At 45.2% G+C, this 18,175-nt stretch overlaps 1 protein-coding gene across 1 annotated transcript in view; it reads right to left on the minus strand.

Moving 5' to 3' along the window:
- The window catches only part of TEX36 (testis expressed 36), a 145,365-nt gene that overhangs the window by 41,144 nt on the left and 86,046 nt on the right, over nucleotides 1-18,175 (minus strand). Inside the window, exon 5 of the mRNA XM_075424134.1 lies at nucleotides 13,314-13,411. The gene's annotated coding sequence lies outside the window, so the exon portion shown is untranslated. The remainder of the gene's footprint in view (nucleotides 1-13,313; nucleotides 13,412-18,175) is intronic.

Raw genomic sequence — 18,175 nt, forward strand, 5'->3', positions numbered from 1 at the left:
GTCTTTAAAAGCCCCAACTCATAGCCAAATGAGTATGTGAGAACCTCAGGACTTCTTTCAGCAACGATGATAAAGTGACTAGTCATCACAGCCATGGATAAAAACACGAAGATGTGACCCGGGTGCATACTAAATGGCTTGGAAACCAGAAGGTGAAGAAACCCTACTGCATGTTTTTACTCCTGTCTGATTCTGTTTAGACCAGGTTTGGGAGCTGTGACTTCAGATCTGGGAGCATGCGGGACACGCAGATCACTGCTTTTTGGCCATAAGGTGCTTGACTGCCCGTGCTGGGACCGAATTTGCCGGTGTGAAAAAGCACTTTGCACCCAAGAGAGCCCTCCAACATGTCCAGGGTGCCAAAGCCACAACCGCTTGGGTCGGCTCTTCTGCCCGGTGGGGGTTAGAGCCGGTCACTCATCCTGCCCGTCCCCTCCGTCCCTTCCTCGCCGGGAGGACAGACCTTCTGGCACTCGGCCTGCCTCCCTGCACACTGACCAGAGGCAGAGCAAAGACTGGGGCTCCTCTGGTCTCCTGCTCCTTGTGCACCCAAGCAGGCGTCCGCGCCCTTGGCCATCGCCAGGCAACAAAATGTGTGTTTTAATGCCACCCGCCTTACGCGTGCCAAGGGCCCGACACACCTCTGTGGAGGCTGCTGTGTGTCAAAGCCAGAGCCGTCTAATTGAGCAACAAATGCTTGTTGCACAAACTGCACCGACAATTTTTGATGGATAGAAAATATAATATTTAGTCAGACTACTGTAAGTTAAAACACAGCAGACAGTAAAAGGATGAAATTATACCCCAACAGACTTTCAAATGAGAAAATAGTCTGTGTTAGGGAACATTATTCATTTAAATAGCAGAAAGCTTATAATTTCAGCGAGGCCACAATTTCCATAAAAAGCCTGCATTTGGGATTTTTTTTTCCCATTTCCCTCTTTCAGATTGCAGTTAAAATGAATGAACCTTCCTGCTTACAGAGAAATTCATTTTTATTTTACTTTGCCTTTTTCATGTCAATTACAGAACACTTTGTTAAAATGATTACATAATTTTCGCAGAAGCTTGGTATTGCAGGCTGGAGGAGATAAACCCACTTAAATGTGACTAATGTACTCTCAAATTCCTGCCCAGAGCAGTTTCTCATCTCGACATCACTCACACCATCTTCCAAAACCCCTGCACAGAATCAGCGCAAATGTCAGAGAGAAAAAAGCATCTTGCTCTGCTGAGGGAGGTACCACGTGAACTCTCTTTTTAGGCAGCGAGTCAGAGGTCGCTTGCTGCTCAAAACTCTGTATCCTCAGCCCTCATCTCGTCACTTGGTTCCTGTCTCGTGATAAGGTTACACTGAACGGTGCTGGCATCCTTCAAGGTTACTGTTCCAGAAAATATTTGCAAATAATTTGACGTGCTGTCAGCTAGCAGGCAGCAGCAAACTCATATAATTCAACATACTAATGTGGGTTTTCACGCCTAAAGCTATAAATAAGCTTGATATTTGAAAGTTTCTGTAATGTTTATTTAATAGCAATATTTTATAAATAAATCTTGATTATTCCATTGCACTCCAGTGGAGATCTTCTTCCAATATAACAGTTGTTTCTAACCCCAGGCCTCTTTTTCTGACCCCTCCCTGCCACCCACATCTCCTTTAAAGAAATAAAACACTTCCTTCTCAAAACCTTTTTCAGACACAAGCGAATTATGGCCATGGCGGCTCCTCCTTTACCTCCTCCTCCTCCCTTCCCCTTTACTTTGCCCAGATTGCTGTTCGCTCCCCTGGAGACTTTGCCTGACTCCTGGTCGCACAAGGATACCTGCGGGAACTCTTGGAAGCCCAGCTAGAGGAGACTCCCTATGTTGGGCATATCCCAATTTACAACCACAGCTTGGCGGTGCGTGAAGTCTGACGGAGCGGTCACATCGGCTCCAGTCGGAGCACGGGCTTTGGATCCCTCCAGCCGGACCCCAGGTGTGCTTCACACTCCACAGCTGCTTTTGGGGATGCCCTCCCTCCTCGTGTGCCTGGGAGCACCACAGAGCAGGGGATGCTGGAGTGCTTTCCACCAGCTCTGCTCCTGCACGGTTCTGCACAGTATCAGTTCCCTGTCTCCCACCTTTGTGACTCAGAAACAACGCAAAGCCCACTGAATCCCATCGGAGAGGTGTTCAAGATACAGCACGAGGCATCGACTGAGCCTTTCAGGAACTAGGAAAAGCTGACCCTTTTCTGTACAGCAGCTGCTGGCAATTTTATCCACTTCTTCCCATCAGAAAACAATTCATCAGAAGCTTTCCAATTCAAATGAAGCCTTTAATTGAAAAAGAGCTCTCATGGAGCTGCATACAGTTTGGACCACTGCACTACCGTGACATTTTGTTTTTTAAAAGACCATGATTTTCAGCACACTGTCCACAGCTCAGGAAAATAATCCTCCACTTGGGAAAAACAGCAATGCCTGATAACAAATCATTATAATCGAGCAGGACCCAATACATACGCTCATTGTCTGTACACTACACACCTAAGTATGTCTGGAAGGCTACGGCATCTCCAGCAGCTGGTTCTTTATACAGATGATACATTGCCATAGTGAGTGATGCAGGAAGAATTTCCCTGCTCCATGTTGCTAAACAGAAACTCAAGTCCAAGAATGCACTATCTGATACACAAGGATCTAAGCACGTCTCCACATCTGGGCTTGGATTTTGGAAAGAAAGCAGAAATATTTGTAGCTAACTGCCGTTCCATGGCTCTGCTCAGGATCATGGACCTACCCGCAAGATTTGGCTTGCCAGACTGGAGTTTAGAGAGAAGCTGACTGTAACTCAAGTGCCAAGTAAATCAATGACCAAAAAATCTACGTGACATCAATATTTAATAGCAATGCCACCACTAGCACTCAGAGCCTTCTGTACCATGAAGGGCCGGACCCCAAATGAGCAAACCCCATTTTCTTCCTACAGGGGAAAGGGAAGTGAGAAGTCTCATCAATGAAACAACTTCTCTGTGCTGCACTCTGTGCAAATATTTGGATTACTAAAACGAATTTATGAAGCAATTACTTTTAATGCTATACGAGGAAATTAAGTACTCATTGATTCGTGATTTACAATCTAAAGCTAAAAGATCATGAAAAAGCAAATATAACTTAATTAAACGTCCTTTGGCTTTGCTACTATTGCAGACATAACTCATGAAGTAAGTAAAACAAGCCATTTTTAGAACATAAATGAGTATTGGTTCTTCTAGTTCAGAAGACAAATAATTGACTGGTTAAATATATTCAACAAAGTTTAGCCATGTGAAAGATTTTTCCAGTGGCCTCTGGGTCTTCAAGGAAGGATAAAAACTGACTGGTACAGATTCAAGGAATTCATTGTGCTGCAAATGACAGGAGAATTTGCTATGAAAAGAGGAAAACAAAAGGCTATTTCCGTTCTTTTTATAATGGTAAAAATATTTTAATATATTCATGGAGTAGAATATATTGTGAAAGGAACGTGCCTTTATGGTCTCTCCATTGGCAACGCACTTGTGATTATTCACTCCTGACACTGAGCCCATTAACCTGGGGAAATTTAATCTAATGCTATAGTAATGTTGCTATTTTTCCACTCTGAAGTGTAAATAATTTGAAAAAAAAACCCACCCGGGTTTTTAGAATGAAACATCCCAAGTGATGTATTCAGTCAGTTAAGTAGTCAGTTTGACTCTTCCTTTGTACTGCAAAAGCAAGAGGGTTGAGTTTAATAAGAGTGAAAAACAAAACACTACTAAATAAATCACGAAAACCATCTATTGTAACTACATATTTCAGCAAGATAAACTGTTTCTCAACACACTGGGTTGGATGTCTCTCCCTTTCAGTCTGTGAAGGGCTGTTGCATGTGCATACCAAAGGAGGACGTTTAAGACAACTCGGATGCTCCTTGAACTTTGTGAGTTTCAAGTGAAGGATGAAGATTTGGATGTCTCTGTCCTCCTTCAAGAGTCTTTCTGTGTCCTCCGACCCCAGGTACAGTGCAACAGATTCAGGGGGTGGGGTTGCTCCCAAGAAGTGCTGGCAGCAGTGGTAAACCTAACTGCTCTACGGGACAAACGCAATCTGCTTTCCAGTCCTTGAAACGCACACGGGAAAGAAGAGCGATGTAAAAAGGAAAACCCTCCCTGCCCCAGGCCTCTTGAGCCCAACTGCATTGAAGAGACCTGCAGAGTCTCGTTCTCTCTGTCAGAGTTAGGGGGTCTTGCAGAGTTAGGCCATCATCGTCATCATCTTCATCTTCATTAATGAAGAACGAGGCCATCACCTTCCATCTGCTCAGGCGGTGAGCGGCCTGCAGAAGGGCTATCCCCTGCATGAGGGAGGGCTGCGTGGATGTGGCTATCTCCAAACACTTCTGACTGAGCTAACAGCAAATTGACCCGGGCATGTCGACAAGAAATCCTCCCAAGCGAATTAGCCCTTAAAGATTCAAGTCAGTAACTTGGCATCTCACGTATCTCCATGTAGAATTACACTGGCTCCTTCGTGGAGGAAGGGAGCTGCACGGGCTCCAGCCTTGGACCCCCAAACCCAAAGGACATGCTTTTTGTAAACCCCAGGGTAGGGAAGTTGCTGAATATTGAGATGTACATGCAACACGCAAACCCAAGGCTGATGGTTGGTGTCACAACGGTCCAGAGAACAAACCATACATGACAAAGGTAAAGGTGCTCAGGCCTGTCACGCTGTGAGGACAGCCAACACCTCTCTGCCTCTTCATAGTAGTACACTTTGTGTGTCAACTAAACACGCAGAACCAGGCATACATAAAAGCATTATAATGCTCAGATTCCTGAGAAATAGGTTTCTCCCCCAAAATGCATCAGAGAAGTCTCCAGAAGACCTGGAGAGCAGCGATAATAAGTCACTGGAACACATCGCCTCCGCTGTGAAAAGAGACATCAGAAATACACAACATTTCCATGAGACCTTGGAGCTGAGGAAGCATCTGTCTTTTTAAAACCTCATTACTGTAGACTACAAGGGCTCCAGCACACAAACCACAAATTACATCAGGTGAGTAAGTTACCATACATCAGCTGGTCTGTGTACACGCTCCGAGTGCACAGAAAACACACCGTAATTTGAGTTAACTTCGCCCTCTCTGGTTTTACCCTAACCTACGGCAACACACTGCCTTGCAAAGGACATAGATCGAGAGTGCCTACATAGACCGTTACCCCAGGCTAGCTGACGTGCAGTAATGTGCTAGGGAAAAGTCACTTTTCTGTTATTCCGAGCCACCCTCAGGCTGGGGACTGCAGACTGCGGGTACTTTATTGAGGTACCTTAGCTAAGGACCCTACATGACCACAGGTTCTCTCTGTCTTTGATGGAGAAAGATGGGGGTCTCCAGAGAACTCCCAATTTAGGCAGCTCCAGAAGATATATTAAGGGTATTCCACTGTGTTATAAAAATACAGCAATTAGTCTCTTTTCCTAATTTAGTGGGAACATAAAAAGCTCAATTTTTCAAGTAATGCCATTTTTAAACATCTATTGTTTTAGAAGAGTAAATTAGTTTCCAACTTAAAAAGCAAAATTACAGTGTCTCCTGGAAAGCATTTCGCATCTTTGCTTAATACATAAAACAGCTATCATCTAACACAGGAAAATAATCCAGCTGCAGCAATAATTGTCAAGTCAATGTCAAATGGCCGCACTACTAGTGACTGTATTTACCTGGCACATAACACAACTCTGAGCAGCTTTTTTTTGCTCCTCTTCACCATCCGTTGCAAAAAATGAACTCACACCTCATTCTGAGGGCACAGACCCCAAAAGTGGAAGGACACAAATACTGATACTCGAGCTTCAGAAAGACAAAGAAAAGATGCTGGTGCTTGATTTTGAGAAAATACTTCTGTTTTCTTACAAACTGCAATTAGCTGGAAGAAGTCAGCCTTGTTATTGGGAGCTGGGAGGGTGACAAGCAAGATGGATGAAGTGGGATCTTCCTCGTATCAGTGTGGTGGTGAGAAGATGAGCCCACTGGTGTGTCCAAAGCTCTCAGATACTACCATCAGGACTACAGCAGATCACTATTGCTATATTTAGGGTACACTGCGAGCAAAGTCTGGTTGGTGTACATCAAATGAGGCAGAAAAGTCAGCAATTCAATGAAAAGCATGACAGAACTTGCTCTTGCAATTAGTTTGGTGGGTTCTGTGCACTGAATGAGTTCTTTGGAGAAAACAGCATATGAACACGTAACTAAAGACAACATAGAATCATAGAATGGTAAGGTTTGGAAGGGACCTTAAAGATCATCTGGTTCCAACCCCCCTGCCATGAGCAGGGACCCCTTCCACCAGACCAGGGTGCTCAGAGCTCCATCCAACCTGGCCTTGAACCCTGCCAGGGAGGGGGCAGCCACAGCTTCTCTGGGCAACCTGGGCCAGTGCCTCACCACCCTCATGGGGAAGAATTTCTTCCTAATATCCAATCTAAATCTGCCCTCTTTTAGTTTACAGCCATTCCCCCTTGTCCTATCACTGCACACCCTTGTGAAAAATCTTACTCCATGTGCACAAAGGCGCTATATTGTGCTTGCAGGTCTGGCACTACCTGTCTCCTCGTGCAAACTTTCCCACTGTGGCATTCTTTTAACACAGATTCTTTACATGTGGGTCTACTGGGTGTCCGAAGTGGTTTGCTTCAGGGCTTGGAGCTCCTATGTTTTCTCTGTGAGAATTCTTACCATGGGTATTAATATCCTGGAGCAATTCTTCAAGAGTTGGAGCAAAAAGGTAATGGAAGGTAACAGGAGTCTTCTCATGGGCTTTTGTGTCTATAAGTGCTCATGGTAGCAATCTTAAAATGGATGCTTTTCCTTCTCCTGTCTGGAAGAAAATCTTGGTTGCCATGTAAGCCTACACTGCACATTCGATATTTTAATCCACCTTCCTTGGCCTCACTGAGTTCGTATTTAAAAAAAAAAATCCCAAGGGAATGGCACCATTGGCACCATGTCTGGCACAGTGGAAAGGGACTCCAAACCACATTGGCGTTAAATTTGGAAAATACACAACCTCTTTGCTGTATCTTGACCAAAACATTTGGTTAATCTGAACAATTTTTTCTGCTTGTTCTCATTTTGACAAAAATCTAACATTAAATTACTTGGTAATTACTTAAACTAATATAGTGTTTCCTGTTCCTTGGTCATCAAACTAGAAAAATCCAATATTCAGAGGCTCTGTTCACCTCTTGTTTTCCACACTGCCGTCCTACATCAGTCGTTCCTCTACCTCGACATGCAGTACCTCTCACCCATCAAATCCTGGCAGCCTCTCCTTTCCTATTGTTTCTATCTCACACCTTCTTCTTGCAACATTTCCATTAAAGCAACTACTTAACTTTGCGAGAGTGGTACGGGGATGATGCAGTACCACATTCATTTGCATTATGTTGTATGAAAAGTGGTTGCTATGAAAATTATCATGTCATAAACGGGAAGAGCATGGCTCAAGGTGAACAATATACAGCAGAAGTGGATGTGTTCTTGAAACCTCTCTCTTTATTACTGTTGAAAGGTCACACACAAAAGCACGTAATGTGCAGAACATAAAGGTGAAGTGCACTGTATCTTAAAACGACCCTAAACAACAAGAAGATAATGCTATACGTATAATAAAACAATAATAATATCCTAAAGGCCTCCAGAGATAAATGTTAGCTATTTTCCTTTATCTGACAGTTACACAAACAAAAAAAAAAAGTAATAACAAAGATGTATGATAAAACAGATTGACAACCTATTGTTATGTGTATTGAGAGATAACCACAAGTGGGATTGAGTGCAGGAATCTAAGACAAATAAACAAATTGCACCAAATTAGACAAGAGGCCGAGGGGGAAAGCGTGGCAGCAGGCGGCTGTCCCAATATGCCACTGATTTCCTTGGACACGCGAGCACCCAACACGGCTGCCCAGAACTCACTCGCTCCATGGGCGAGGTCTGCTCAGACCTGCTACCTCTGATGCTACACGGGTACTATCAGGGGTCACGTAAAAAGCTCGGCTTCAGTACTGTACCTCATCCTTACATAGCTCATTGACCTCCTGCACCAGGCCTCGATCTTTGAATCCCCTCCAGGATGTATGTAGGGGAGAGGGGCTTTTCACAAGGGTGTGCAGTGATAGGACAAGGGGGAACGGCTCTAAACTAAAAGAGGGCAGATTTAGATTAGATATCAGGAAGAAATTCTTCACCATGAGGGTGGTGAGACACTGGCCCAGGCTGCCCAGAGAAGCTGTGGCTGCCCCCTCCCTGGCAGTGCTCAAGGCCAGGTTGGACGGAGCTCTGAGCAACCTGGTCTGGTGGAAGATGTCCCTGCTCATGGCAGTGGGGTTGGAACCAGATGATCTTTAAGGTCCCTTCCAACTCAAACCATTCTATGATTCTGTGATTCTCCAAAGAAAGACAGATCTCTAGAAATGGATGAACTGGCCCAAAGACATTCAAATGCTATGAACAAACGGAGCACAGCGTTAATTTACACCCATATAATGACTGCCTTATCGGATGCGTGTGTGGAGCCACGTGCACCAACAGCTCAGGTGAGCCTGGGATGGAGGAGGGAAACCAGACCGCCTGTCCCTAGGCCTGCACCACTGGCTCCAAAGTCCTGTCTTGGGAAGAGTTAGGGCCCACAGGCTGTATTAGCATCTGCATCTTAGGCAGACAGGTGGACCCATCCCTCTCTTAGGGACACAAATGCCATTCCGGTATCTCAAACACGGTGCAGCTTTTGCATGGAGTTTCATTTTTTTGTCTCTTGCTGCAAGGGCTGTACTTTGGCCCAAAGCTGCTCCAAGCTCTCTCGGTGCCCCCCCAACAGGGATGTCCTCATCCTCTGCACACAAGCTCTGGTGTCTGGTACGGGACGGACCTCTCCTCCACACCGCTGCTGACGGCACAGGAACAGCAGCCTGCGTACTGCTCCTAAACGAAGCCCGCGAGGCTTGATGTAATTAGCAACCAAGATTAACTATTCGGAGCTGAACTGAGACCAACTGTAGTTAAGCAGCAAAGTGAAACGCAGAGGATTCATCACCGTCTGCAGCGGTAAGAGGGATCAAACTGACGACTCGGTGAAAGAAATGCTTGCTTACATGTTGAACTGATTGCACTTAATCACTGAATTTGTGTGTTTGTCTTCAGAAGACTGAGACAGGTGCCTGAGTTCAGCAGCTTCCCTGATGCCAGAACCTGCTCTCTGTAGGGAAGAACCAGAGCTCCAGAGAAACCCACAGGTAAGTTCTTTGTAAGCGACGGTCTGTTTTGGACATCTTTCACCAGCGCTCAAGCCGAGTGGGATTTCATTCCACAGCAAGATCAGGGTGAAAGCGAATTTGTAACAGGGTATGCAGCCACCCTAAGGAAGCTATTAGGACCTGCGACCTTGAGTTCAGTTTAGAGGACTCTTTGTGGGACCGCTTTGCCTGCGGGCAGTACAATAAAAGTGTTCAGCAAGCTTGCCTACAGAGGGAATCTGACATACCAATCAGTGCTGGAGAGATTGATTTTAAGTGAAATAGCAGTGAAGGACACTTGTGCTAATAAAGCAAAGCTGGAAGGGTAGGAAGACATCGTGCGCAGCAAAAGATGGTCTGTTTCCCTCTGAAACATTCAGGAGGTCTTTCATCTACGTCCAAAACACGAAATTAGGCATAGCTATGGATAGAGCTATATATAAACCCAACTTCATGACTAGGAGCAAGGGGGGGAAGCCAGTGGAGGTGGTGCTGCTTGGAATACTGGGGAGGTGTGCTCCACTGCGAGCAGGTTGTCCACGAGCAGGAGCCATGAGAGCATCACCCGAGTCCCCGAAGCACTGGGAAGAGCCCTCTGGGGCCAGTGATCCCACTGCAGCATGGTCACGGGCAACGGGCTGGTGCACCGGCTGCTGCATACGCCGCGCTGGAGGCACCAGCTCCAAACCCCAGCACTGCTGCTGAACCAGGCTACTGATGAGCAGTGCGAGTGCAGGGCCAGTAGCAAATCCACCGAGGATCAATTGCAGACCGTAGAAATCACTGAGGAAAGACCGGTCAGTGAGAAGGGCCGATCACCGTTTAACTCACAGTCTATCTGATATAACCCAGGAGGGCGACAAAAGGATGGCTGCTCCATGGATAAGTTCTCTCTGACATTGGATATGGCACCTCAAATACCTCCACCCCCTCTTTTCTCCTTGATAGAATGGGTTTTGTTTCAGGCAGAGGTTCTGCTGCCAGTAGCACCCAGCCTGCGTAGTCCTGGGCTTCCCAGCACACACGCTTGATCTGCGATAGGAGCGGGCACGTGGTCGCGTTTCTGTTGAAGGAGCCAAAGCAGATGAGATGAAGTTCATGCTGGTTTTACGCCAACTTTATCGCAGCAGTGGGAGTACAGACAACCCCTGATTCAGCAGAAAAACTTATGCTATAATCTATCAAAAAATTTTCAGATAAATTTGAACTACGAGAGTCGGTTTGCATTGAATCAGCACTTTGCATCACTTGCCTGTGGCGTTTTGGATCCAAGACCAAGAGTCCTAGTACCAGATTTACTGTATCGATGAACCACAACCTCAGCTTCTGTCAAACAGGGCAACACCAGGAGGGAAAGGCTTTATTTCAAGCATCTCTGGGATATTTAGAGACAGAAAAGAATATTTGGATGGGAGAGAAGAGCTAAAACAAAGAAGGAGGCTGATGGCATCTTCCAAAACATCGGAGTATTACTGAAGATGTGATTTCTGAATAATTCAGTGCTGTAGTGATCAGCAGCAGTGCTACAGCTCTGAAGCCAAAACAACAACATTTCATTGCACCCTAATAACATGTAGTCTTTAGGCTGCAATATTCATCAGATCAATACTTTTATTTCTATCAGGATGTTGTACATTCGTTTTGTTACCCCTCTAGTATCTCCAGAGAGTCTGTTGTTTTACACAAACAGAGTCAGCCCGGGTACTCTGTTATTACAATGAATTTTTCTGAAAAAGACATAAAGCACTCAGAAAATTGCAAACTACACTTTTAGTCAGCATGGCTTCTAGCAGTTTTAATAAATGTTTTCAAAAAACAAACCACCCTGACAGCAAACACTTGTGTTTAGCCCCTGCCTGCAAGGATCTGCCTGCTCTTCAGATAATCAATTTATTTGAATTCCTAATAGCAGTTTTCAGAACAAGCAGGGCTCCCAGTACCTGAAACTCAACAGTTGGAAATAAGCTATAATTTGCATTAAAAATAAAGCCAGTCATGCCCAATAGCTTGGACATTGCAAGCTGCAAAATAAGATACACTAACTACCGAGGCTTATGACACAGTGCTCCTGTGGCATCCAGCACTCCAATTAAAAGTGTGTCAGCACTTCTTTTATGAAACTCTATTTCTGAGGGCTTTATACCAGCTGCTTAACTTCATGTACCATAAATGTTCACAGTCCAGCAACAAAGATATTCTGTGCAAATTGCCCCTGCTGTGTAGAAAATCAGCCCAGAGAACCGAAACTGTGAAATACGGTAAAATGTGAAATACCTCTGTTATTTATACAGACCCAGTCTCATCTATACACCCCGTAGAAAGTTTTCTGTGATGAGGAGCGTGCAGGGATCCCAGAGACTGATGTGGATCCCATGTGAAAGCTCGGTGTGGACTGAGCTGATGCTGGGCGTAGTACAAATATCTCTCCACCCTTCAGCAATGGCACACCAGCAGCAGCTGGGATCCCCAAACCCTCGAAGAGGTTTTAGGGAGGGCTGAAATTCCTCCTGGTTCTCTCCCTGCAGAACCACGCAGAGCAAAACTCCATGCAAGGAGCTAGGTAAACGCTTCAGACCAAGACATAGCTCCTCTACTTTTTGATGTATGGCACATAGAATCATAGAATCATAGGTTGGAAAAGACCTCTAAGGTCATCAAGTCCAACCGTCAACCCAACACCACCGTGCCTGCTAAACCATGTCCTGAAGTGCTACATCTACACGTTTTTTGAACACCTCCAGGGATGGGGACTCCACCACTGGCCTGGGCAGCCTGTTCCGGTGCCTGACCAAACATCGGTCCATTTAGGAGGCACCTAAAGAACATTTTTGTTTCTGTGCTCTTCTATCTAATCAGGAAAATTTGACTTTACATATAAAATCAATAAAAATAGTTTACAACACTGCAAAAGAATACAATAATGACATTTTTAACCAAAACAGACTCAGACAAACAATTTAGGTCCAAAATGTAACTTACTGAGTAAGTCTTTGTATTTAATATGATGGCCAGTGCACTCATTACTCAAACGGCTTTCTTTTTTCATTTAATTATTCTCTTTGTCTCTGATGAAAATTTATCAGAAGCAAAACATCGCCCACTGGTTCCAACAGAAAATACGATTTAAACACTTTCTTTGCTCTGTCACAGCAGTGACTCAACCAACAAAACACTGGTGGGATCACACATGGTGCAGATGCTCTGCAAAGTTAAAACACTATCAAGATCATTAATCTGAGCAGCTCCAACAATCTGAGTTACATTGCATTTGGTAATCAACAGCAAGATGTGAAAACTGTTCTCCCTCTCATGCCACACGCTGCTGGCCGCCCATCAGCTGCTGTGTAACTTGACCGAGCTTCGCCGAAGCCAAAGCGCATCCAACCCTACACGCCAGTGGAATACGCGCAAGAGAGCGGTGTGATGCACACCAACATGAGGCGTGGACAGCAGTATCCCTTCTAATAGCTGAAGGTGGGAGACGATTCTTACCAGGAGCAGGAGAGAATCTAGTATTTTAACCATGCTTTCCCACTCAAGGCAATGAAACAAAATCTCCAAAGAAAACTATAAATTACTGGCGGAGGTGTGGCAGCAGCATCTAGTCCCCCCACCGCCTAAATCTCTTTCCTAAAGTAGCTCCAGATAGGTTGAGGAATAACGCTCTAATCCTTTCCTACAAAATTATTATTCATACTATGCTGTAACTGGTCTGTGGTTGTCCGTCAGAATACTGGAAGCATCAAATTATTCCTAAAGACAGATTTCATGCGGTTATCACTGCGCTGTGGCACATTAGCTCATGGGAGGAAGTCCTCGCTGCTATTTGCATGTAGGTGACCCATCCAACGCTCTTCACATTCTCATTGTTTTAAGCTATTCTATCTGATGGCTGCCATGTCTCATTTTTCCCCAAACTTACCAAATTCTAGTAAAATGAAAGTCAGCGTGAGCTCCCGGCACGGGGCTGGGAATGGGAAGATGTGGTTTCCAGGGCTGTACCTGTCACTGCTGTGCGTGTCACCGGGCTGGCCCCCTCCATCCACGCGTTATCTCGCCAACTGGAAGATGTGGGAGGAAACAATCCTCCTGCAAAGGACCTAGGAAGATGAACGTGCAGGCTGTTTTAATTCTGCCAATCAACTGCAATTAGGAGTGATTAGTGCTGCCTAGTGCAAGTGACTCTGGAACAGGAGAGTACTGATGTAAATCAACACCCAATTCAGCACCTTTATTATCAACAAGAATCGTGTCAGGGACATCAAAGGTCTCGGGACATGCCCGGTCACATTCAGACTCCTCATCTTTGCGCAGATGTATATATTTTATCATTTAAAACTAGGAACAGTTAAATGTTTATTTAAGGCACAGAACAGCTATCATTATCACTCTGTTTTATAACACAGTATCTATAATGCTTCTCTTTATGGCTCATTCCCTAGAATGAACTGGTTTGCAAATGAGGAACAGGCATTCAGGGTTTTGTGGCATAAATGTCAATCCTGACTCATTTATTCCTAACAGGGCCCAAGCCTTTTCCGTGGGTTTTGTAGAGCTGCGCAGAATCGGATTAAAACCTTTTTACTAGAAGAAGTGCTGTTGACTGTCACTTTGACTTTGGCTGTCAAAGGGTCACCGTGTCATTGGGGTATTTAAAAATACTCCTGGTCCCATTATGTAGAAACCCAGATCCTTTTCACAGGTGCAGTACAGCACAGAAGTGCAGTCCTTGTTACGCAGGTAGAGGACACTGCTCCCAATTTTCATTATTTCATTTGAAATTGCAAGCCCTGCTGCAAAAAATAAGGCTTCTACCACCTTTATCTTTTCACAAAGCTGTTGGCATTGTTATTCAACCTGACGCTTTCATGCTACTAAAACCTATTGTTTTCAGTTTAAGCGTAAAAACTCCTAAATTTTCTGTATGCTAATTTATTTATATGAGATGTGTACGCATTAGATCTGCCACGAGACTATTAGTAACACACCAACTAGGCTATCTCTGTTTTGAATGCTTAAATATTCAACTCCAAACGATGCTCAAAGATTTAAAGCTCAAAACATATTCAGTCCTTTTCATCATAAAACTCTTTTGCACTGATGATTTTACAGAGCTTTGCCTGTATGCAGGCACTTAGTGGAAGACCAATTGCGTAACCTTTTTCCCCTTACAAGCATTCCTGAGGCTAAATAAGACTTTACCGGCAACAACAACACCCATCAGTTATCTGTGCTGTAGTGTAAACAATGAAATTCTTATTATGTACTCAGAATTCACAGAGCCATTTCCATGGTAACTCTGTTTTCATGTCATATCTTTAATGAATAGGTAATGAAAGAAATGCTGCATTTACAACTTCATTACTAGTAAAAAAAATACAGCAGTAAATTTGAATTATAGTACCTGTCATTTTCAGAACATGCTGAAGATCATGCAGGAATTTCAAGGCTGTCATTTTGAAGTGACAAAGTAAATACAAGCAGAAAAATATACCAGGCACTCCTGGTTTTAATTCCAGTCTTCTGTTTGTTCTGCTATTCATAATTTTCTGACACAGAGTAAAAGCTTAAGTAATAAAACAAGGTCATCGTGGGATGACGGGGCAGGCACAGTTGGAGACAAGTTGTGTACTTGTGAACACGTGTACCAGCGCTAGTGAATTTTAATGACTTGATCCATCATATTTTAATTACATAAATCACTGCAGTGCTGACTTCTATAGGTATTACTTTCTGGAGAGATACAAAATGCATCATGGGCTGGAGATGATGTTTACCTGGGGGAACGGGCTGGAAAGCGATTTTGCCTGGTACGATAGACTGGGAAGGAGCTAATCGGAGCCAGCCAGGTGAGTCAGGCAGAGGAAGGCTGCAGCGTAAACCCCACAGATATTGTAACCACTCCACTGAGTTACAACACGGAGTAAATCAGTGAGCCAATCCAACCGGAGCTGCCGACTCGGCAGGCTGGTGATGCAGGCTCCGGCTCGTGGGAACGCGCGACTATTTGAAGGCGAGACACGGAGCAAAGTAACTTTCTTCATTTAAAATTTCTGCAGGCTCCTGGACTAAACCTCTCCACCGCCTCCCCTCACCAAGAACAGAACCGCGGCATGTTGGAGAAAGACGCTGGCATCTTCCTTCTGGTGAGCGTGCAAAATGGTGCCGCAGGGCAGGAGCGAGCGCCGTGCTACGCCACGAGCCGCACAGCAGCCTCCGCGGACGCTGCACCTCCTCCCTCCCATCACAGGCTTCAGGAGAGTAACCTGCAGTCACGACTCCACCACAAATCCCTAATATATCGTTTATTAAATTTCCTGTTTCATATTTCACATGCGAATCTGTGTCCACTGAAAGGCTGAGAGCCTGCAGAGCAAGCAAGGACCTCCAGAAACAAACTGAAGGGCAAAACCACACACACAAAAACCCCCCAGAGCCAAGGAAAATAGGATTGTGGAACCACAGCCCCAACAGGAGCCCAAAAGCACGGGTAGGTAGCAGGGTAAATCGGTGCTCAGCCACTGCAAGTTTGCATTTATTCAAATTCAGGTAATTTAAAATGAAATCTTTCCAATGGGGACAGAATAACCAAGCGTATTGAACACCATCGCTGCTTGGGAGCTGCTGCTAGGGAAGAGGGGTGTGTGTTTGGGATGTGTGTTTTTCTGTGCAGAAGATTTGTTAGTTCTCAAAAGCGGTGATTTGGGAGAAACTAGCAACAGTGCAAAGTCATTATCGATGGAGGCCGGAGATGTTGCAGAGATTGAACTTGTTACAGGAATATTTTATAGCCCACCTGACCAAAACCGAACAACTGGACTGTGAAATGATTGAGCAAATAAAAAAAAGCAGTAAAAATGCTGGAGTGATAGTAATGGAAGATTTTTAACTACCAGAGCATAGGCTGAAGTCCATTAAGTGCATGAAATAAGGCTGGAGGCATGCGAGAACGTGTGGCTCACAGTGGATTTGTTTTTAAAGAACTCATTTAATGCCCCAGCAGTAGTTACCTGGGTATTAAATAACACAGAGAATAAATATATCTGCCCCAACACTACTAAACTGGGTATTATAAAGAGTTGGGCATAAAGGACTGTACACATGAACCGCATGAAAACCACCCCGCTCCCGAGCACGCAGCGCCCAGGAACGTTTCTGGGCAGCATCTCCATAGCCATGGGTACAGACGGAGCTGCATCTCTTCTTCTGGCACCTTCCTGCGAGGGCTGCTGTGAGCCAGTGCCCTGGGACACGCTGTCACACAGGGGCTGCAGGTCAAGATCAGAATCACAGAATCTGTAATCACACCATGGTCGGGGTTGGAAGGGACCTCTGTGGGTCACCCAGCCCAACCTCCTGCCGAAGCAGGGTCACCCAGAGCAGGCTGCACAGGACCTTGTCCAGGCGGGTCTGGAATATCTCCAGAGAAGGAGACTCCACAGCCTCCCTGGGCAGCCTGGGCCAGGGCTCCGTCACCCTCAGAGGGAAGAAGTTCTTCCTCATCTTCAGCTGGAACTTCTTCTGCTTCAGTTTGTGCCCATTGCCCCTTGTCCTGTCGCTGGGCACCACTGGAAAGAGCTTGGCCCCGTCCTCCTGACACCCACCCTGCAGATATTTAGAGGCATTTCTAAGGTCCCTTCTCAGCCTTCTCTTCTCCAGGCTGAACAAGCCCAGCTCCCTCAGCCTTTCCTCGTAGGAGAGATGCTCTGGTCCCCTCATCATCCTTGTAGCCCTCGAGGACATCAACAATAGTCAGAGGGGCAACGAAGAAAACGTGAAGGAAATTTTTCATTTAATTATTCTTTTGAATCTTTTTCACTAGTTACACAAACAGTTGATACCTGTTCTAGATGTTCTGATTTGTCGTCTCAGGATTTACCTGAAAAAGAAGATGAAGAAGGATACTGAGATACCGATGGTGATTTGAGGCAATTAAGTGGAGAACAGTGAGTCAACAAGGACTCAGGATCTGTCCCTGCAAGAATAATACTGACAAACTGTTCTTAGCACATGACTGGTTTCTTCCACCTCATCACAACATTTCCCAGATAAATTTTCAGCCTGCCTAGCACACAAGTGCTTTATATGCTCGGATTCCCAGTGACTCACCATTACAGTTCTGTGAAACCTGGGAAAACCGATGATGCATCATCTTTCAAAAATTATTCTACTTTTTTTTTTTTTTTGCCTATTTGTAAATTAAAATTTATTTGATGTAAAATATCAATCTCATTTAAACCCCTATTCCTTACCGAGATCTAGAGAATAGAGCAATTTTCACCTGGAAGGTAAGGAAACATTTTGAGTTATTAGAAGTGGAATTATTTTAAACATCTGTGAGATATACAAGGCTCTCAGCATGCGTTACCGCTTCCATGCGACGTCTGGCAAATGTTACAGGCACCACTCCTCCTAATTTATACTTTCATTAAAAAAAAAGGGAAAGAAGAAAGAAAATGGGGAGTTTTGAGGGTAGACTGCCCGCTGCGCTAGGGCGGGACTCGGGACCTGCCCTGCCTCGGGACGCTGCGGGAACGGCTGCGCCTCCAGCAAGGCAGCCCTGGGAAGGGGCTGGGGGCAGGAGGTCTTTCCGGGGCTGAGGAACAGCACTGGCAGGCGTCTGTTCCCTACGCCACCCTAACGTAATTAGTCTTGCTGCCTCCTCTATGTTTTTTGGATTGAATGACCAGTCCTGTGATCAGCCCCCTCTCGATAGTGAGCTCAGATCGATGTCCCAGCGACCCTGGGGAATGTTCCCACTCATCTCCTACACGCTCCTGCCGCACCGCCAGCAAGTGCTGGGCTTTCCAGCCATGGGAAGGGGTCGAAATCCACCGCGCAAAGAGCCAAAGGGACACTGGGAT

The sequence above is a fragment of the Opisthocomus hoazin genome, chromosome 6, assembly GCF_030867145.1.
Source record: "Opisthocomus hoazin isolate bOpiHoa1 chromosome 6, bOpiHoa1.hap1, whole genome shotgun sequence".
Lineage (NCBI taxonomy): Eukaryota > Metazoa > Chordata > Aves > Opisthocomiformes > Opisthocomidae > Opisthocomus > Opisthocomus hoazin.